The sequence below is a fragment of the Sparus aurata genome, chromosome 12 (genome assembly GCF_900880675.1).
Source record: "Sparus aurata chromosome 12, fSpaAur1.1, whole genome shotgun sequence".
NCBI classification, from domain to species: Eukaryota; Metazoa; Chordata; class Actinopteri; order Spariformes; family Sparidae; genus Sparus; species Sparus aurata.
The window spans coordinates 17,987,087-18,009,994 of record NC_044198.1 but is presented as its reverse complement, the minus strand read 5'-3'; the positions used below and the strand labels follow the sequence as shown (position 1 = coordinate 18,009,994).

Sequence of the window (22,908 nt, the reverse complement as noted above, 5' to 3'; positions counted from 1 at the left end):
TTTTCTCGCTAAAAACCAATTTAGTATTTAAGGTTTTTTCCTTTTGTTTTCCCAGTTAATGAAATATTCCACTGCCAGACCACAGTGGGAGCTTTTTTTTCTTTTGCCTTGTTCAAAACAACTTTTTAAAAAGTAGAGTTTTCATTAGGGCTACCAAAGAAAATGTTAGTGGAAACCATTGACATTGGTGTCTTAAAAATCCTTCAAATGACATTTTTTCAACTTGTTGAGCAGCTCAAATAAACCCCCCTCACCTCAGTTGTGTTTGGTCCCGGCATACGTTTCTCCAAATAAAACCATCAGCATGACTTTATACCACTGAAAGAGTAAATATGTTTTGTTGTGATTTAGGTCAACTGACCCTTTAAGCTGTTCCTACTCAGAGGATTTTGGTTATGCATTTGCCTTTTCTCAGGTTTATTTAAAACCTTGGTTTCTTTGTCCCTACCATCATGAAAAATGGGCCATGGACTATTTACTATGTCATGATTTTAGTATATTATCTCTCTCTCTCTCTGTCTCTTACGCTCTCTCAGTCACACACACACACACACACACACACACACACACACACACACACACACACACACCCTACATTGCCAATAGTGGACTCGCATTCCACACCAATGAAGTGTGGACATCTGTTTCTGGTCATTTTGAAAAAAACAAATACAGGATGGAAAATTGACGTTTATAGTCTTTTTTTCAATGTATTTTTTATTTAATTTTATTTTTTGCAGCAAACTGCCAAGAGGGGACTATCTATAAAAGACAGGTATTCCATGTACTTCACTGAAGCTGTCTGTACCAGCTCTTGAACCTAATGGAAGTTTGTTTACTAAACAGACTTTCTTTGTTTCTTCAAGGTTGATACAATTAACTTTGATATCAATATATGTATTTTTTTCTGTGATACAAAAATACAAACGCGATCATGGCCACTTAGGATCTCTCTTTCATTCTCTCACCCTCATTCAAACACACACACACACACACACACACACACACACACACACACACACACACACATACAGCTAATCAGAAAAATGTGTGTATGTTTTTAGGCATTTTTTGCGTTTAGGGGGACAGAACGAGCATGCCTGGGAGGTCTGGGGTTGGGTTAGGTTTTTGAAGTCGTACAAAATTTTAAATAATGATTTCCTGTTTTGTTTTTCTCTGTCAGTGTGTTGCAATTACCATTTGTTTAATGTGAACATTGATTTTTTTTGTTGACTTAGTTTACTGCTTCTCACACTCCAATACATGACACAGCTAATGCAGTGGATGTAGTACCTGTCACTACCATGGAGTGGTTCCGCATCGTTCCGAGTGATTTTGGCAGTCTAATTTGACTGTAAAAACAACTGCTCAAAAGACAGATTATCTACTGACAGAGACCTTCATCATGTGGAGCATCTGGAAAACACTGAGCATCTATTAATGCTAATGCATATTTATCTTCTTTTTTTTCTTTTTCAGCCCACTCTGTGCAGCCTAGCAATGTCTATGATGATTCTGCATTAAGTTGGCACATTAGCAGCAGGAAACATTATGAATCGTTAATTGTAGACGTGCTTTTGAGAGACTTGTTTGGGGAATTGCATGTGAAAACCATTACAGCTTTCATATCCTACACTGTTTATCTGATGCATTCTGTGATTATTAGAATGCAGCAGCTCAAGGCCTACATCAGGAAAACATCTGCAGCTCCCTGTGTAGCCTATTGTAGGGCTTTGGATATGCGATAGAAGGAGCATACATTACGCACTGAATTGGTTTCCAGACTGTTAGTGGACCTGACTTGGCACATTCATTACCTACAGTCTGCGTTATCAAGGAAGCAGTTTAACCCTCTGTGCACTTCTGTGTGTATCTCCAGCTTCTATTAAAGAACTCCTTTGGCTGAATGTACTTTTAATCTTCTTTGGTCTTAAAAACAAACTAGATAATGCAGGAAGTGATGGCGTTGAATCCATCACTGTGTAAATGGTTTAGTTTCATTCAGGAAAAAAAAAAATCCTTCATGAGAAAATGTGGTGTTGAGGAACTTCTGTGCAGTCCTTTTGGATGTCAGCTGAACAAAGATATTTAGTTTTCAATGTGGAGGGATCTTGGAGGCGGCAACATGGAGTGCAGAGCAGAAGGAGAGGGGACACAGCCAAAAAAATCACTAGAGCCAAAGGGAGGATAATCCAAGTGGTCAACATCCGCTTAAGTAGGCTGCTTGGAACTTGGCAAATTGCAGCAGCACAGTGTATTTGCATGCATTTTTTTTTTTAAATCAGCATTACCCATACAGGATAAATGCTATAACCAATTAAAAAAAAGTTACTAACCATGTCCAAAGGTATCTTCCATTGCTGTGAGAAATACTTTCAGGGACACATTTATCTTACCTTGAGCTATTTCCAAAGGCGTACCTTGGAGGCATTTATCATAGAGATGGAAAAATGAATCTGTGTCATTGGCTGGGTTAAGACTGTGTGTGTTGTATGTCTGCAGACACCTGGGGCCCGTCACACAAAGCAGGTAGCTGGATAACTTTTCCGGATTAAAGTCCAACCTCCCTCAAATTAGGATGTGGAGTGATGTAAAAGAGGTCATTCAGGTTTCACTGTGCAGTTACTCAAACTCATTGATCCCGCTGTGCGAGGCGCTTGTTTTTTTGGCAAGAAAAAAAAGCTGCATATGTGAGTATTTATACATGCATTTATTCTGTGAGCTTGTGGCTTCTGGCGTCTGTGTCTCTTCCCTTGCAGTGTGTGCGTCTTAACAGTGTCTGCTGTCTGAAGGAAACAGAGCTGATAGCTAATGACATCTGACAGAGGCCGTCTGTTATGGTCATGTGATACTGTCTCAGAGCAGCATAGGCCCTCTTAAGAGATGTGGTCTGACCATGAATCCATGCCACAAATAGATGCCTGGCCACCAGACGGGGTTACTATACAGTAATTGAAAGTATTGTATTTGAATCTTTTGTTTGGAATTAGAAAGAAAAGAGTATGAAAAATGTTTTGGTTTTCAGACCTGCCCGTTTTTGAAATATAAAAATCATAATTTCTACAAATAAATCGATCATTCAGGCAGTGTTTTTCATAGCCCTCTGAGCAAAAACAATGTTTACCCCTGTGTAAGAGTTTACGGGCCAGACCGAGCTCGATGTTGTCGAAAACAAGGCAAGAAGTATGGAGTGAGACCGATCACACACACCTACGCAGAGCTGCCTCTACGCCTGTATGTCGCAGCCTGCAAAACACCTCTTAGAGCTGTGCCAATTTGTGACTAAATTCATTTGAAAGAAAATGTGTCATAAATGTTTCATCATAAATAATCAAATGATAATCCTGTCTGAACATTTAGGACTTATGCAGTGTTGTAGTTATCAGAAAAGTAAACAGACCATCTTTTCTGCATGTTACTGCATGATCAATGGGAATCATTTTAACCATACAAGGTCATGTGTCGATATTAAGGTCACAGGCAGAATTACCTGTGGTTAAAATGGCCGTGTAATATGTATTGTGTAGACAAAAAAAAAAAAAAAAAATGGGAGCTGAAAATCAGAATCTGTGAACATAAGCGTTCTATTCATAACTTCCATGTTAAATCATAAGTAGCCAGGCATTTTAACAGTCATGACCACAGTTTGAGTGAACTACATTATATGGGCACTGAGACAGTGAGAATGCTTCGGAGAGGTGGTAACAGGGACAGAATCCTCCTCCAGAGAGAAGTATATTGGATACACTCGACACTCTGATTCCAAAGGGACTGAATGAGGTGATTTAATTGACTTGTTTCCTGTGATACTAATATGTTCTATGTTATTTCTGTGAGACACTTAGGAGACCCTGTGTGGTCCTTTGCTCTCCATCAAAAGGATGCAGCTTTCCCTATTGGCATATATCTATTGTGCAGTTCTGGATAACCTTTAATTAGCGCAACTGTGTAGTTTTACTGTGATTTTGCCATAACACAAGCTGAAGATGTGCCTGAAAAGTCCGCGTGGCAAGATTAAACAGTTTGATGGAAGTGCTGTTTGTTATTTTGCCTCCTGTTTATTCACTACAAGACAGATTCAGAACCCCACACTGAAGCTATAAACATGAGCAATTTGTCTCTTATTTGTATGAACGTACAATAAAAATGATAATGCTTAGTAAATGGTTTATAAAGTTTTTCATTGTTATAATTGGTGAAATGACTAATAACTAAAGTCCTATTAACTACATGAAGTATTTATTATTGATAATTGACATAAAATGTTTAAATCTTAAACATTTAGCTATTTTGAAATCATATTTAACATCAAAGTTCAAAATAACTAAATGTTCTAAATTTGAGTCTGAAAAAGTTGCGAATTTGGAAAATTTGAATCTACCAGTATGTCTTTTACATTTCCGGCTGTATTAGCCCATCGTGGGTAATAATATTGCATAAAAAATGATCTGACAGCACTTCTTACTTCAGAAGTAATCTGGACAAATGTCTAAACGGTGGTTCTACTCTATATCATGAAATATCATATATAAGCTCACATGTGAGAGGGTAAAAAAATGTTCTCAAAGCAAGCATTCCCCTCAAGAGCAGGAAAACAGACAGCGCAGTGTTTGCCATTTCAACTTCAAATAATTTTTTTCTGGTCTGAAATGGTAGATATGCGTGTGTGAGATGTGTGACTCATCGACTGTAGACACAACAGCTCCTCTCTTGTGAACGTTGCAGGAAAGTGAAGAGTTTAAATGTAAGCAGACAAGACATCGTTGGGTTTTTAGTGTATGACAAAATCAATCAATGCTCGTATCCAAAACGGGAATGCGTGAGTACAAATTTCAGTTCACATTGATAATAAGCTGCAGACCATGCAAGCAAAAATCTAAGGATCAAGCCATCACATTGGATCATTATGCTTCATTGGATAAGCACAAATACACCCGCATTGGACACGGACAGTGATTTCGTCAACCCATCAATCACGTACGCCTACATCTTATCATCTGAAAACTGCTTCGGCTCAGATATGAATCAATGTACCAGTCAAGTGAATCCAGGTGAGATAGAAATCCACTTACAGACCTCTGATCACAATCAAACCGCACGGAGGCAGGTTTACCTTAACTTCAAAAAACACTGGGCCATGGCACAATGGGGGACAAGTGTGGAAGGGAAAGCAGCAGAGATTACATCTCAGACCCTGCAGGCTTCTCCGCGGGAGGTGCTAGCGGTGCTCAGGAAAGAACACATGGGGATGAATTCAGAGAACTAACGCAGAATGACAGAGGCAAGTATGTGGTCTAGGTAAGATGAGTTGTCCTGGTGATCTTCCATGTGTGGCTGGCTGACTGATACACGTGGTGCGTCAGGTTTGTTTGCGTGGGTGTAACAAAAAAAAAAAAAAAGATTTTCAAAGACAGTAAGCGAAAGTGATTTGACTGTTCACTGGCAGACCTGTTTGGATGTCTTTAATAGATGTTGTTACATCAATGATTTCACCCAAGATATTAAGCCATCAAATGTGATTTTGTGCAATGAGGTACTTGGCAGTATAGCACACCTGGGTAACTTTTTTTCAATGTGATCACTACGTGAAGGGTTATTAATGTCTCCTTTAACATCTTTTGGCTCTGTTTGGATTTACTTAACTGCACTCTAAAAGGCACAGTACATCCGTTTGAAAAAGCGTGCAATTATGTTGCAACAAGAAAAAACAAACTAATTGGAAACGATATGTTGCAGCACTGCACAAAACTTGGTGGGTGTCTGAAAAATGCAATACATCATCTGTCATCCCAAGTATGGCACTGACTTTATAGCCTAGAACCAGGCTTGTCTAAGTTGCAGGTGGGGCCTGTTGCATGCTGCAGACTTCTCTAGGAGACCGTTGGTCATGGAAAATAATTGATATCATGCTGCAATAGCAGGCCAGAGTGGGATGGTAGAGACAGAGGCCAGACAAAGCATTGACACCTTAATAAGATCTCCTATTGTGGCTGAGTGACTCACTATTGGTGGACAGTTATTCTCTGCCACTTATTCTTTTCTTTTCCCTTGAGAAAGCCGCAAAGATAGACACAAGATGATCTCCGGCATGTTACAAACAGACTGACACCTTGAGACGACAATTATAGAATACTGCGCTGTTGACTGAGTGATCCAGCCCCTCTCCTTTTGAAAATATGCTTTTTTTTTTTAAGTGAGAGAAGGACAGGTGAAATGAGTGAGGTGTGTCCTTGTGATTTGCCATTGTCACCACCTATAATTCCCACCTTGATGTACAAAGACATTCCATGATTGCACTTCACCTCTAACGCACATGCACATTTTACATTGTGCGCACAACTCACAGAACATTTAGACGCACGCATTTCTGGGAACCTACGGAGGTTATCTCAGCGACTCCCCGAGCTACCTGCTCGAAATACTCGTTCATTCATCTCGAATCGGTGTTGAATTGCCATTATACAACTCCACTCTGAGGCCGCTGTCTGCCACCCATTTCTTTAGGCAAAATTGTCAATGTAAGTCAGCACATTTAATATGAATGTCTATCTATTGCAGTCTGCAGGCAGGCTGTCTCTCTGTGTCAGCAAGGCTTTAAGTGCTTAATTATCATAAAGACACCCATTTTTCTCCTTTCTGGGAAATGGAGCAAGCTGTTAAACTTTTCGGTCTCCTGTGCCTGTCCATGTGACAGCCCCGTCGGTGTGCATGGGTCGGGGTATAACCTGTCAAAAATTGGTAACCTACCGTAAAAGGTGTGTGTAGTTATGTGGGCAAGCTGAGGGGGAAATGTATGTTTTCACACTGATGAAATAGTGAGAAGTTCTAGTTTCTGCAGTGCTCACAGAAAATACTTCACATGTGTTGCTCCAGGGACTGCTGGTCAGTTGGTCAATCCAAAACTCTAACGCAAAATATGAATGTACTGTAACAACTCAATTGATTGCCATTGAAATTGGCTCCACATTAATTATTTATAGGCCAAAACTATCAATATCCTAATAAGTATTTTCTGTGTAGCTGAACACTTATGCGTCTTATTCCTCTCATTATTCCCACTTTAAATTAAACCGGACACTAGCAAATCTGATGACTGAATTCCCTTCATCTTTAGCTGTGCTTTGAAATAAATGGCATGCTAAAATGCTCAAGTTAAAGCAGCAACACCTGTAGTTACTGGTGCCAACAGGCAGCAACTTAAACTGTTGTTGTTTTAATAAAGAAGTCAGGCAATCATTTTTTTCATCATTCTGTGAGCAACAATGATCTGAGTATACCCTGCGCACTGCACGGGTCTGCGAACAGCAGGGCAGCAAGACAACTCAGTGGTAAGCACTGCTGCTTCACAGCAAGAGGTTCCTGGGCCCCCTCCTGGACTGGGACACGGCATATCTTTGTGGAGTTTGTTCTCCTCCTGCTTGTGTGGGTTACTCTTGTTGCTCTGGTTTCACCCACCATCAAAACATGGATATTAGGTTAATTTTCATGTCAGTGTCTTTGACAAAGTCACTGGCTTTGATCTGGACTTCTTCCTTGGGTGCCATGCAGTGGCTGCCCACTGCCCCTCTGCGATGGGCAACTACGTTGCACTGAGATAAGTAAAGACACTTCTTTAGTAAAGAGAGTTGGCTATATCTTGCTGAGAAGCTTTTTTATTATTACTATTAATTGCTCTCTGCAAAACAGTTCCACTGTCAAACAATGCCAAAAAAATTATCATTATGTCATTTTGTAGATGCATTTGTTTTAAAGACTTGCAGTTCAGCTCTCTTTCTACAAAAGTAATGCATTTACTATAACTACAATGTGTGTTTTGCCAGTTAAATGCTTTTAATGTGAAAAGAGTGGTAAGCAATGTTCCGTTTGCCAAATTCTACATAATTTGTGTCTTTAATGTTGAAAGTACTGTAAGAGTACATATATTTTCATCCATCAAGCTATATTTTGATCTGGTTGGCCAGGTGAAGAGCCTCACAGAGTGCTAGTGTTGCTGTGGACAGTTTGTTTCTTATGCCGTCAAAGCAAATGCGGCAGCCTGCTCTGAAACACAGCACCGTGATATGGCTGTAACATTAACTGCTTTCCTCTGCAGGTAGGCTTGGCAATATATATGATATACAGTTTATTGCATCGCGATCGAGACTATATAATGCCACAGATTTTTGATTTTGTATTATGTGTTAATATATTGTGAAAGTACTAATCGTCACCCCTACAGTATTGTTACAATATTGATAACGATATTTTCTTAAAAATATTGTGATATTTGTGATCAGGATCCAAGTGCTTTTGAAGAGATTTCAATATATCAAGCTATATTCTATGTACTGAGATATAGCCTATAAATATTACAATTTAATATTAAGGCTATATTTGCCCAGTTACTCTGCAAACTACTCAAATGAATGGGATGAATTGCTTTCATAGAGGCTCACTGGCTTAAGGTACATGATGAATTAAGATCGATACAACAAGCGATGAGTGGCTGATTGCAGCAGCAATCAAGAGGCAAAGACAGGCTGGATTTAAAGAGGAGTTGACATCAAATGACCATGAGATTGTGAAGCATTACTTTTCCTTTGGCCCAAAAGAAAGCTTGATGAATAGATATGAATTAATCTTTCCTAACTGTTCCAATTATTTACTATCAGCTGTAATGAAGGGGGTTGGCATGGGACAAGAATAATCCTTGATTCATTGCCTGCAGTTAATATGTGATAGATATTTTCCCAGTTCCTCCCTCACAACATAACTCAGTGTGAATATCCATGGCAGCAAAGACTGCCAAGGAGCCTATTTCATTGCACTTGTTGCATGAAGTTTTCATGACGTAGTCTGTCACTTTCTATCAACCATGCCACAGAAGTCTCCATGGTCCTCTGCAGCTTTTCCTAATCTTCTTTTACTTTTGATTTTCATTGTCAGTGTCGTCAGTATCCAGAGCTGAAAGCTTATACAGTACTGACTAATACTGGAACTGGGTTCATATGCTGACGATAAGCCTCTTACGCTAATAAAGTATACCATGCCAAGTTGACTGAGATTCACCACTTATTTATCTAGAAAGGGGGGAAAACAAAAGAAAGGAATTAGGTGGGATTAAGGTCTTTCGAGTCATTTTATTTATTTCATGAGGAGGTGGACAGAGTGCTGAGGACATCAGGGATGGTTGGAAATCATCTACATTCGGGTTATTTGTTATGGATTAATCTGTTTTGGAAGTGTTACAGAATATTAGCAGCGTATCATTTATTGCCACTGTCAGTGCTCAAGTATTTATATAATTACACTGTTAATTAGTTTGCTTCAGTCATGCTTTGAGGGTTTTCAATTTTTTACTGTGTATCACAAATGATAATAGTTTGGTATTTGAAGGAATCCATTCTTAAAGACAAATACTTCCATTTATTTGTTTTTGCTCATTGCTGTAGGTGATCGTTTTTTTTAATCCAACAAGGCCAAGAGTCTTCAGCAATTCTATGAGCTTTGCTCTCTTTACTTACTTTTACTTTTCTAGACAAATGGTAAGGCCAGCCTGCTATCATGGTTGAATGATAGCGTGCAAATGTTAAGCAGGTGTAATGTTTGCCATGTTTACCATCTCATTTTAGGGTTAGGGTATTTAATACTTAGCATTTTACTTATGTCCAAATACGTAGAGGAAGATATATTTTGACCAGCTTGTTAGATTTAGATTAAAAAAGGTTAAGGTTTAATAATTAATATTAATTAATATTATTATTATTGAGACATTTCACTCAAAATCACAAATGGAAACCTTGTGGTGGCACAAGTGCAAAAGTCATGAATCCACCAAAGTCACGACGATATGTCCTCTGGAGGCCATATATGACTGTACAACTGACACGCAGACATTACCAAAGGTAATTCACTACTAATGTCACTACATTCGGCTTTAATGTGCCATTACTGGTCGGATGCAGCATCGCAGTCTCCTAAGATGAAGTATACCCAAATTTGTACTGAGCATGGCTTAGTGCTAACATGGCTTCAACACAGCTATGTTTGTTTTGTTTTCTACTATATGAATATATTAGGGCTGTCAAAGTTAACGAGTTAATAACTCGTTAACGCAACAGCCACTTAACGCCATTAGAAGCAGGGTTGGCTTTCGGGAAAAACACAGTGGACTGAAAAGCGAAAGTGAAAGGAAATTGGACTTATGAACGGCAAATTTACTTTCAAAACACTGCCAGATGGTTCGGTCGATAGGACAAAAGTTATCTGCACGTACTGTCGACATGAAAAGAGTTACCATTGAAGGAGTCTCAAATATCATTTGCAAGCCAAACACTTGGCAGATGCAGAGAGCCCACCGCCCCCCTTGCCAAAAGCAGACATCACCATGTTTTGATCCCATTTAGGGTGAGGGGATATTTTTTGAGCCTTTTATTTTCCTGCATGATTTGAAGTGTTTAATTAACATGTGCATAAAGCAAGCATATTTGCCCTCTCTTATATTGTTAAAAGTATTAAGAACATGAAAAAAATACATTAAGGTACATTTAGAACAGAAAGAAATGTGCCAAAAAATTGCGATTAATTTGCGATTAATCACGAGTTAACTATGGACAAAATGTGATTAATCGCGATTTAAAAAAATTATTTGTTTGACAGCCCTAAAATATATATATTTCACCAGTGAATACTTGTTTTCATTTACTTTTAGAATAGAAAAATATACAATTCAGTGTGTGCAGATTTTGAAATCCACTTTTTGTTTTCCATTTCCACAAGGGGAGGTTGGACAGTTTGACAATCAAGGTTGTCATGGTACCTGAATCAGACCAGCTGTGGAGGTGACAGTCATTTCCAATTCAATCATTTCCTTGTAACACTGGGACACATTTATTGGCTGGATTGATGCCCTCTGAATCACTGACGTTTCAGTTTCAGTGAAGTCTTGATTTTTACAAATGTCTAAGGGATTGAGTTGCCCTTGGAATTACAGATTCAGATCAGTGAGTGGTGAATAAACTGAGAGAATATACTGAAAAGGGAGACAATATGTTTTGTCCTCAATTCAGTCACCATAGTAAAAGTAAAATGATTGCACACATGGATATGGGTTGTCTTGCAACGTGTTGATTACTGCAAATCGCTGTATTGTGATACTATCCATAATGCGGGCAACATGTTGTGAATCGCCACATACAGCATCCCCCAAAGTGGGAATTACCACTTCAGATACTTGGCAGGTAATGTCTGACTCAGAATTAATTTATGTGAAACACTGCAGGACCTTTTCCCTAAGGTTCCACACAAACCCAAAGGACATGACCTAATACTTGTATGGTCTAGCTCCAGATTTGTGTGCTCTTTGTACCAGGTGCTCTGCTTTGCAGTAATAAAGCTCAGAACATTTGTATTTTTTTAGTCTACAAGAAAAATGAATCAGCTGTACTCTAAGGCCCAGTCGCAATACATCCCATGCCCCTACCACTCAGCCTAAGCCCTCTGTTTTGCACGTTCACATCTAGCAGTAGGGTGAGCCAACACTTGGGATTGAGGGTAGGGTGACGAGTTACGGTTATATGGCCCTCCAAATGGAGTTTGTTTGGAAGCACATTTCAAACCAATCGTTACGAGAACTATCTCTCATTAAAATCTAATATGGTTCTTTGCTTTATAACGAGCATAAAACAATCACAATTTGATGATGTCTCTGTAGCAAACTAACCAGCTTGCTCACATCAAATTGTTAACGCTGATTTGTGTATGACAGTCCCGCATTTTTTGACGGTATACAAGTGTCGCATCCCCCCCTTTGATGGTATATAATGCCTGGAATTTAACTCAAGTCCAGCTGTTAAGATGCACTTGGTGTAGCTCTTTTAATGTCAGGACAGACTGGCAAGGGAGCACAGTTGCTAATGTTAGCCGACAAAGCACCACTGATGTTAGAAGGAGACAAAGCAGGGTTTCCTTTTTTTATTTGATGAGTTGATTTTTAGCATTGAGTTGTGAACAAATCGCATCACAACTCCATCAGATAAAAGGCAAATAGTTTAGTGATGGAGTGAGATCCACAGCAGCAGAAGACGTCATGTTGGAAATGACCGGTTTTAACATAAATACCATCGACGTCAACGGATGATGTATGAGGATCTCTAGGGGTTGTCCCATTTTATAGAGAGAGAGAGAGATTTCAACCTCCACCCCTTGTAACTCTCTTCTGAGGGGAATGGGTTCAACATGATTCCCTCAAAAACAAGGGATATGGGTAAAACTTGGAAAAGAGGTAGGGCCTTACCGATCAAATGTTGATCCATGCCTTGTATCTCAGGAATCACAGGAATTCACCATTCACATTTGTCAGTTTCCATGTGTCACTGTCTTACGAGTACAGAGTACTTGCCTTATGACCATGTACATTAAGAGTCATCCACTTATTGTGTCGTAGGTCAGAAAGACAGTTAAAGTGAACACGTTGGACACAGCTGGGGCATGACACCTTACAGTGCACCACTGATTTATATCCAGGGAAAGGGCACCCAACTCAGCATGCCAATGGCATTACCATCATTAATCAGGCGAGACACTGGCATGCCCACAGGAAATTAATTAACTCTTAAAATTCGGCATTAGCTCATTATTCATAGTGGCTAATTTATCGCAGGGTCGTGCATGTCTCTCTGCACCATATGAAACCACGTTAAGATGAAGAGGGAAATTAATGTGTAAGGAGAGAAAGAAAGACGAGGACTGTTGAGACAGTTGTGGAAAGTGGGGGAAAAAAAGAAAGAAAACAGGGCTTTCCAAGACAGTCATGCCAATATAGTGTCTTCCACTGATTTTAATTACTGAAGGAATTTTAAGCTTTGAATAGCTGTCAGCGCTCCAGATGAACGGTTTTAGCAGCTTAGAACACACTCCTTAACGTCTGTCCGTGTCATGGATGAGTGCCGAACACAAGACCTCATGAAATGGCACCACTTATTTTTAAGAGAGAGAGGTGGCTCCACTTGCTGGCCCTTAGCCATGACTCTGTAGTCGCCGGTAAAAATGCTGTAGATCAGAGTTGATTGCCAGATCCCATTTCAAATCATTGGGACAATTGTTTCCTGCTCAGATATTCTGTTTTGGGAAAGAACTGCTACGGTTTCAAGGACTGGAAAATGGGTTTAGTGTAATGTTCTGGAGTGGCTATCCACAGTCAGCGCCAGTCTTGGTCATATTGTGTGCCTAGCTAAATCCAGTGGTTAAGTCTTTCTTGAACCACATGTAGCCCCTAGGAGCCAAGGCCTGAATGCTGCCAGTTGTTTTGCTTCTTTTTTCCCCCCTCATACCATTTACTTGCTTAACACTACCCTGTGAACTCAATGAAATATTGAAAAAATATTATTTTCACTTTTGCTTATACTGGAGTGTGGTGATACCAGTGGTGTCACACCCGTGGGGGATGGGGGTCTTTTACATTGAGTTGATTTCATCCCTCCACTTTTTCCTAAGTCATTAAACTGTTTGCCCACCCTGGCTGCGTACCAGCGTACTGAAATGGAGAGCACCTCAGTACCCCATACATGAAAATCCATTGGTCAAGTTAGATTGATTGACAGCCATCAAGCCAATCACAGCCATTTGACCAAACCCACTAGTCCCGGCCGTCTGGGAAAGTAAACACTTACATGCCAACATGGAGCTGCCATCACTTGCTGCCGCAGACTGCAAACAGAGCAGAGGTATGAAACGGTTATTTAACTAGTTAATAATGTAGAATTTTGTCTGTAAATAACTAAACTATGTCTTGCTTTGTGGCATGTCAGCTTATATTAAGCAAGCAAGGTGGCAAACAAAGTTAATGCAAGACAGGTAAAGTTTTCTAGAGACATCCACTGATTTTGATATTATTCAACATTATCAATATTCTTTTTGTTAGGAATTCCAAAAAGTATGAGGGAGCAGATGATTGACTTCTTTTTAAGTCAAGTTGTCATGTAAGTGGAGTTATGTGACAAGATGGAAACAGAAAGCTAGCTTTCAATCCATAAATGCAATAATTCAGTTTTATAGTAGTACATTCATATTCATGCATTAAGGCCATGTAGGTTTTTATTTGCACAACTTAAAACTATTTGTTGGAGCTTAAAACCATCTTTTCAATGAAGAAAATCTCCTACATCAACTCATCCCTGTTACTGCTCTCAGAAACTAAAAAAGAATAGAAATGAAGACAATGAAATGCAATAAAACTATGAAAATCTTAAATAATTAGAGAAATAAAGTAATATAGAGTACAATAAAGGCTAGGATGAAAGATTAGTGAACACAGATTAGAACAATAAAATATATGTACAATAATTAATAAAAAGCAGATAAAAGAACAAAATAAAGGAATGTTTCCTTATTAAAATCAAGGCTGTAGAGGTTTGTTTCAACACTTCCATGTTCAGGAATATTAACATTGAGGTCTTTATGTAGGATGTTTATGAGGAAGGGAAGTCCAGGAGTCAGGACAAAGGAGAGCATGGAGAAGATGAGGGAGAGAACAGGGGAGAAGTTGGAGAGAACAGACAAGTAGAGGGAGAGAACACTAGAGAATTGGGAGAGAAGACAAGAGCGAGAGAACACACAAGTAGAGGGGGAGAACACGAAAGAAGGAGAAGGGGAGAACATGAGGAGAGGGAGATAACAGAAGAGGGAGAGAACACAAGAGAAGAAGGAGGGAACACAGTGTTCTTGCCAGTTTCACTCACTCACACTTGTTCTTTAATAAAACATATACATTAATTGCATAATACTATGGTATGTGATTGCTTGTGAATATATAATATCTTGGGTTAAAGAGCGTTGTGCTATAATGCACATTTTGAATGCAATATCATTTGCATATCCTTGGAAATCTAGAAATGCACTGCAACAGGGGCCAAAAGTGGTTGCATAATGAGGTGTTTTTTTTTCCTCTTCTTCATTTTCATAGAGTATAATGATAAATGAAAGTCCTTTTTTTGGCTTTTTACAGTGGTATTGCTACAGAGTTCATGGCTGGTAGTTGCTCAGTTGACGAAAGAAAAGTAGCAATTGCTGGGGAGATGAGGACAGGGCAGCTGGAGCAAAATAATTTGTTTTCAGAAAAGGAAACCCACACTGAGCTCCATACTGAGAACAAACATGCCCCTGGGGGGAGTAGGAGGGGATAAGAGGGATGAGCACACTGGTCACAAAAAGCCTCAGATCCAAGGTTAACATGGACGAGTAAATGTTTGACACCATAAAATTTACTGATTGAGGATGAAACGTGCACTTCCAGGCTTCACAGTGCCTTTAAATATTTCAAGTAGACATCTGAAAAGAAATGAATCAATCAGCTGCGAGATTACGGATGGCTGCAGAAGCCAGCAGCCAAGGAAGACATAGTAGCTGGCAATGACCACACATCATGAAAGCGGTGGCAAAGATTGCTGAAACATGCCGATAAAAAAACTGCACAATAATGGGAGAGCTGCAAATAACTCTGCCGTGTCGGGCAGGATGGTGATCTCCTCAGGTTCAGAAAACATTTTTTATCTCAGATGGCAGAATGCTTGTCACAAAAGGTACCAAAGAATCATATACTGCGATGATGACATTGGGTGAGATTTCGTATGTTGCTACATTTTGATTGAGCCGAAGGGTTATGTTACCTAAAGGGGTGGAGGATATCATGCAAAAAATGGGGGATGCATGGATCTAAAAGCCAAACAACATAAATTCTCGATGTTTATCTTTGGCAATACATTACAACACATGTAAACACAGCTAAAGATTTGTGGTTTGAATGTCACAATCTGTTCAAACCATCCTCATTAATTTGTAATTTTTGAATAAATATCATTTTGCACATACTTACTCACTTTCCACAGGGACGTCTTTGAATAGCTTATATTTACAGCTCTGGGCTGCTCAGGCATGAACAGTAGATCTTCCCTCCATTTGGTGATTTTGTTCTGATAAAAGAAAATGTTGCTTCAGCACAAAAAGGCCCAGCAGTGAACCAAAAATGCTGCCAAGCATACAATGCAGGCTCATCTTTTAAAAAAGTTTACCCACGATGGAGTGCTGATATTGGTGTATTGTGCATATTAAATCCGTAACGATGTCTCCCTATCCTATGCTTTGTCACAGGCTCGACATTGAAATCATTAAAATATGCAATTTTGTGGTGACCATGCTGGTGCAGGCTACAGAGCCAGAGAGAGGTATCTCATGATCTGCCTCGTGGCTGAAACTGATTAAGATTTTCATGTATGTCAACACCAAGTGTGTGCCAGGCAGAAGATGGATCCTGCAAGCAGCTGGCGAGGTGTCAAGCTCATCATGTCAAGCTAGATCAATTCCTCTTAGTTAAAAAATAGTCACAAACCGATTTCTCTTTACTGTTGCAAAGTTTTCAGTGCCAGTACTGTGACAAAATTCATTATGGGGCAAGAGGATAGCCTGGGGGACACAGCAGCATTCCAAGGCTCATGCCAAAACCTGAATGGCTGGCTGAGACATGTCATCATTTACGGACTTTGCTGAAAGTTTAAGGTATGGCTCTGCCAGCATGGACCCAGATCTGCTCATCGCCCCCGCCTGGTCCACATAGCACTCATCTTAGCAGTAAAGAATGGCATCACTGTAAGAGGTTGAGATTGCCAACACACTTGTGAAGCATCGCCCACTTACCTTCTATGAGGACAATTGCAACTTTGAGACCTTGGAAAAGGAGGTTGTATTCACACCAGGATGATGATGCCAGATACAGTACAATACACAACAAAACAGCCCAGTGGGGTTGATAAAAAAATAAAGCACATTGAAAGTAACAGAGCCAGCTGAGTCAAAACGTTACAGTGAAACAAGTGATGGGATGCGCAATTACTGAAGCAGGATTTAATTTCTAATCCAGGAGCTATTTTAGGGAGAGGTTAATGACCAAGGGGTTAAGTCTCGCAAGAGAATGGGAAAGGAGCCTGAAACAAGCGGAAGCTGGTTGTGGACGGAAACATCCCATGTGGCGATTCCCTGACAGGCATGACCCATTATGTATCAAATCCTTGACCAAGCTATTTTCTCCTCCTCCCCAACCACACAGAAGAGTCCCACTTGAGTTCCCACTATAAATTCCTGAGCAGTCTGTTTTCAGGTGGGTACACTTAATACATCATGGTCTGTAGTTGCAAGGCTATTATTGTCTGCCGTTACAAGGCCATTAGTGTTGGTGAAGGCCATTTCTGCTGGTCCTGGACCGGGAATAAGGCAGGGTGATCGTAGAAAATATCTAGCAACTGGAATGACCAAGATGGTAGATCTTATAAAGCAGACTACTCTATATCTCTATATCAGATATTGTAAGCTATAACCTATATTGACCTATATTGGTCAGTTAGATTTTTTAAGAATGCATGATTTATGATTTATTTGTATTTGTTCAGACCAATGCTGTGCTCAATTGAATAAATAAAAAAGAAAATGACCAAAATTTTTGGTACCTTTTAAAGTTTCCCTTATTTGTCACTGATGGCTGCCATTAACTTGGTGTTTCCTTACATATAGCCTTTTCCGTGGGTCTCTACAGCCGATATTTAACATTGATTATTCATTTTAATCAGGAAACACTTTTTGTTAGACTCCAATGCATTTCAAAACTGACAACTGAGTTTTGGTTGTTATGTGGATATTTCCATACAAAAGTAAAGTTGACACCAGCCCAGTTGGCAGGCTAAATGTTGGCAATGAGCATTTCTGCAAATGTTGCAGAAAAACCTTAGTCAGAAATGTCTGGTTTTGTTGCAAGGAACATTTCTGGAATATGTCCCAGTGTCTGATTAAAGACATCTAATAAAATGTGGTCCCTCATTAAACATGTCAAACAAAAGCTGTCTTCTTTGCTTGTACCATCCTTGTCTTTGGAAAACAATGGCAGAGGTGAGCAGGACTTTTCACTGTTCGCTCTAGCTGGACGTGGTGCTGTGCTACTCAGTGACACGGATAAGTTAGAAAATAAGGGCTGGACTACAAACAATGCCTCAGGCAGAGTAGTTTTTTTTTTTTTTTTTTTTTTTTTTTTCCTAGGCAAGTATAGCTATCCTTGGCATTGACTTTGGGCTTGTAACTTGGCAGATGTTTTTTCATGCACACAAAGGTCATATTACACATTAAAGGATGTAAAAAACCCTGAAAGCATGATATGGCCTCTTTAACAGGAAAAAAAAAACAGATTTTAAATAACATATTGAGGGCATGGGATGGCATGTTTGTTGGTAGCCGTATCTACATCTTTGCAGATGCATCTTGTATTTTTACTTCCTTTGGCTCGAGGTTGCCATGAATGCTCTAATGCAGTTTAAACCCACTGCATTGATTTATTCTACCCTCCTTATTTGACCAAGGTCTCAATTGAAGAGGCCAACACAAAGGATTAGTAAATCTTAATGTGTGTACGATTACACCGGAGCCTCCCACTTTGGCACAGGCAGACAGACCCCAATAGTGGACAGGCCTTACATTGTAGTCAGAGAGATGTGAAATCAGAATAGGTCTCGTTAATGGGATTGTAGTGTTTTAGAAGAAGCCTATGCACTCAGCAGATAAGGGGACTGTTTATCCTGTTAATGTGTCACTTTAAATACATTAGGAGTGGGAGGGCTCCTGATTTCCTTTTTTTTTTTTTTTTTTTATTGGCACTCTGCCTCACTAATCCTGAAGAGCACAAGGGACAAAGCATTTATGGATCCTCACATAAATTACACTTTAACAGTTTTTTTAGTGGGGAAATGATACAATATTATATTTTGACTTAATTGCACAATTAGATCTGCAAGGGTGTAGTTTAGTTTTTTTGCCAAATATTGATTAAAATTATTTAAAATCTAGCTGACCTTGAGCCACAATGGGGGCACACGGCACATGCGCTCATGTGCACATGCAAGTACACAAACACTGACACATGAACAATGACACCCACAACAGAATGTGTTCGCTGCTAATGAGAGATAATCCAGGTCCCACTGTGCCGCAGGGGGACCAATGGCGTGCAGCTATTTGTTTATTCTATTTACACGACAGGTTCCCAGAGGTCTGTAAGTCCATCTATAAAACAAATACCATCCAGTAATTCACTGCTTCGTTTGCACTTGTCTCTGTTGTTGGAGAATATGTAAGAAGATGATCATTGTGGATTCTTCCTCCCCTGTTTCTGCAGAAGCAAACTGCAGTTTATTGATGTGAGTTGGACTTAACTTCTGGGATGTTTTTGTGTGTGTGTGTGTGGGGGGGGGGGAGGATGAAATATCCGCCTTCTTTAAAACACTCACTGTGACTGCCTAATACTGTTACTGCCACGCCTTAGTTGTGTGCTCTGAAGTCATAAGTCACCTTCTCCTTCATGCTGGGAGGCTCACTGGCTGTGCCTCTGAAAATATGATTGGTTTTCTGTAGGAGGTGGTCGGTGCGCAGTCCAACAGCTGCCGCTGTGATTGAGCATGGTGGGGGCTAGCGTGGGTGTGGACATCAGTGATAAGGCCTGAGTGGCACTGGCAGGGCCTCTCGTTAGCAGCAAATCTTTCAGAGGACCCAACTAAGAACTCAAAGGACAGAGTTGTCTGCACAGACTCACATCTATTCATCCCGCTCCACTGATATTAACTACGATGGCCGCGTGCTTTGTCACGTATTGTATGCTGAGCAGCAGTCATATGCATTTAAAATACACTACATTAATCACTGTACAGGACAGTCTGTCAATGACTAATTTAGAAACAGATTTAGATGACAGGTGCTGTTGTAGCGGGTGCATTTATTCATTACAGAACACGGTATAAAAGTAAATCTTGAAGCAGACTAGTCTCATTCATGAACTGCTGTAATTTAGTGCCCATTAAGGTGCATAGTCATAGTCAGTTTTAGAGTTGGTAGCACTTCCCCAAGTTGGGGAAAAAACAGCTCATCTAACCAAACAGGTGTTGAATCAACAGAATTGGATCCTACAGGGCTGTTTGAGATGGGAAGTGTAACAACAGCAATCTTGGACATATAACTGGGATTTCTGACCAGCAATCATCAGAACAAGAAAAGTGTGCAGCAAGACAAAATGAGCTGCAGTAGCAAATGGACAGAAGGGAAAATCAAATTATTTTGATTCACATTGATGCAACGGCTTTTAAGAGATCATGAACAGAGCTCAAATTGAACTGACATCAGTCAAACATCAGATGCAGATGTGTCTGTCGACACACCGATCAGGGAGACGCAGCTCATTGGCAATGACGATAGGCCAAAGGCATTTCATGTGCAGTTCTTTAGTGTGCTTGCATGGAAAACCAAAACTATCACAATGAATTGGATGCATCATAACAGAAAAACAGGAACCTTGGTTCTGAGTTTTGGGTGTAGAAAGCTATTACATCATTTTGTAGAGAAAATCACAATTTCAAATCTTGCTTGACAACAGATAGAATCATGTTAATGTGTGCCGGCTGAAAGTGGAAAACAAAAGCCAGACTTTTTATATGCTTGATGTCAGGAACTTTTCATCATAGTTTTCCTGCACCCATCGGTTAGGTAATATTCTACCAGTTTGGGAAAATGTATAATAATCACAGGGGAATCATGTTGCTCTTTTCCTCTTGTTGATCAAAATACCGAAATCTGCAAAAAGAAGTAGGGCTAAGCTTCACAAAGGACTGTAGTCACACAGCAAATTGTAACCACACAAACATTTTTGTGCAATGTAGAAAGTTGGTCTAAGCATTTACTGCTGTCTCTTCTGGCATTGCAAATGCCCTAGAATCAGCTAATGCTAGCATTTCTAACTCAACTGAAGACAAGCCTCAAGTGCAGACTTAAACATTTATTTTTGCATAATATTTTCTTGAACCTCATGGGCTCAAATTGGATGTGTATTCACTGAGTTCAGTTGATAACAATTCAATTTTGCTTGGAATGCACAGCCAGAAAATCCACCAATGTTGCCCAAATAACGTGCGTCTCAACTGGCAACATCGACCACCATATGTGGCAGTGGAGCGCCTCGTATCAGCAAACATGCACACACACAGATAAGACTCACAATTTCCGAAAATGAGGTCTTGAGGTATTTTTTTTTTTATTTATTTTTTTTAAATTGTGTTCATTTCAATTAATCTTAATGTCAGTGCCAGCTATTTCATTAGTGAGGAGACATTAGGGTGCCATTTAGTTGCACAGGTCTTGAGATGGAAAAGGAAAAGCCTGGATGCCTCAGTTCATCCTGCGTTTGCCTAAATATTCCATAGCTGTCAGGTCATAGATATCAGGTCATTATGAATGGCAATGGAACAATTAGCCTTTTGGAAATGGGAGGATGTGTCATCAGGACCATTTAGCATCTAATGAAGGATGCATTTTCTCCAACCTGTTTGTTTTGCTGCTGATAAACAGGATCTGTCGACATCCGACAGTTGTGTGGAGTTCAAAAGTGAAAACATGTTAAATTTGCCATTGTCACAGCTGACAAGAGACGTTTTGAGGAAGCATTTAAATGTCTAGGAGGTATGCTAATATTCTTGAACACTTTTGATGAGTGTCAGGCTGATAAATCCTCCTCCCCCTTTCTGCCACTCTGCCTCTCCCCCTCTTTTACATACTCACCTCTCCTTTTCCGTCCTTGCTTTCGGTTTGGGGCGGAGATGCTCGAAAACCAATGAGTCCATCCCCATTCTGTCCTATGAATTATTGAATATTCATCTGCCCATTGTGTCGTCACGAGTCATCCATGCTATAGGGAGTCTGAGCAATAAGACGCGGCGTGCAGTCAGTTGAAGACGGAGGCATTATGCAACGTATGTAATGACAGGCGGCAAAGTGCCTTTAGGGTGCCAGCTTTCATCATAGTAAATGTTGATGACACGGGCTTGTTGCCGAGCTGACAAACTGTCACGGAGCTGTCAGGCGCGCACAATCACTGACTCTGCGCTGCTATGATCACCTTTAAAACTGATAAATGTCAAGTTTTTGGGATCGTGTCTTGCTGTGCGGGTGGGCAGAGTGTATATGCCTGTATGTGCATGCACACAGTATGTTTGTCAGCTCCTGGACATTGAATTTAAATGCAAGAATTTGTACGATTTGGGACTGATGTCTGTCAGGCTGAGGCAGCGCAACCTTGACAGTAACCATCATTATCAACACACAGCCTGATGATGACAATTTGAAGTTATGATTTTAAGCAAATAGTTTTCATAGAATCATAAAATCCCCCTCTGAACAAAAACTAAGGATCTCCAAACACAGACTACCATCTTCCTAGCTGGAAATAAGAGCATTGGGGATTGAATTGGAGATGTATTCAGGTAATACGTTTTTGGAGATGGTCCATTGACACAGGATTAGATTTTGACTCTGTGGGCTCAGAATTTTTGGAGACATTCTATTCAAATGTATCCCAGTAAAAAAAATAAAAAATAAAATCACAGTGAGCAAAGCGAGAGGATTTTTTTTTTCAGTTGTTCGTGATCAGTGGAGCAGCTCTAGGATTTGTCTCTGGATGACATCATTACCAGTCTTTGCCCTCTTCTGGCGTAAGAAACTACTAATCTCTACTAAAGCACATGCTGAAATGTTGGAACAGAAAATGTATCTTTTGTTCACGGATGGAGTTTAGTTTTAATGAACGAATCAGCGGCGTACAATCAATTTGGTGTTGGGTAAAATCAAGTGATTTCACCTAATTTGGCCTTTATCTGCACAATTCCAACAACTCCTTTCTGCCCTCTATGGCCAAAAAAAAAAAACCTACCCTGTACACCAGCCATACGTGCATGATAATTATGATAAAAGTAATATCTGAGAAGTGCAGTTCATGTGGATACTTTCCCCCAGTTTACTCAATGAACAGCATGAAGCCAATACAAGCCACAAACCTCCCTTTTGCAAGTTGAAAGGCTT

The 22,908-nt window shown here is 39.9% G+C and overlaps 1 protein-coding gene across 2 annotated transcripts in view; it reads left to right on the top strand.

Moving 5' to 3' along the window:
- Nucleotides 1-22,908, top strand: part of astn2 (astrotactin 2) — a 319,763-nt gene that overhangs the window by 27,737 nt on the left and 269,118 nt on the right. The gene's annotated exons all lie outside the window — the stretch shown is intronic.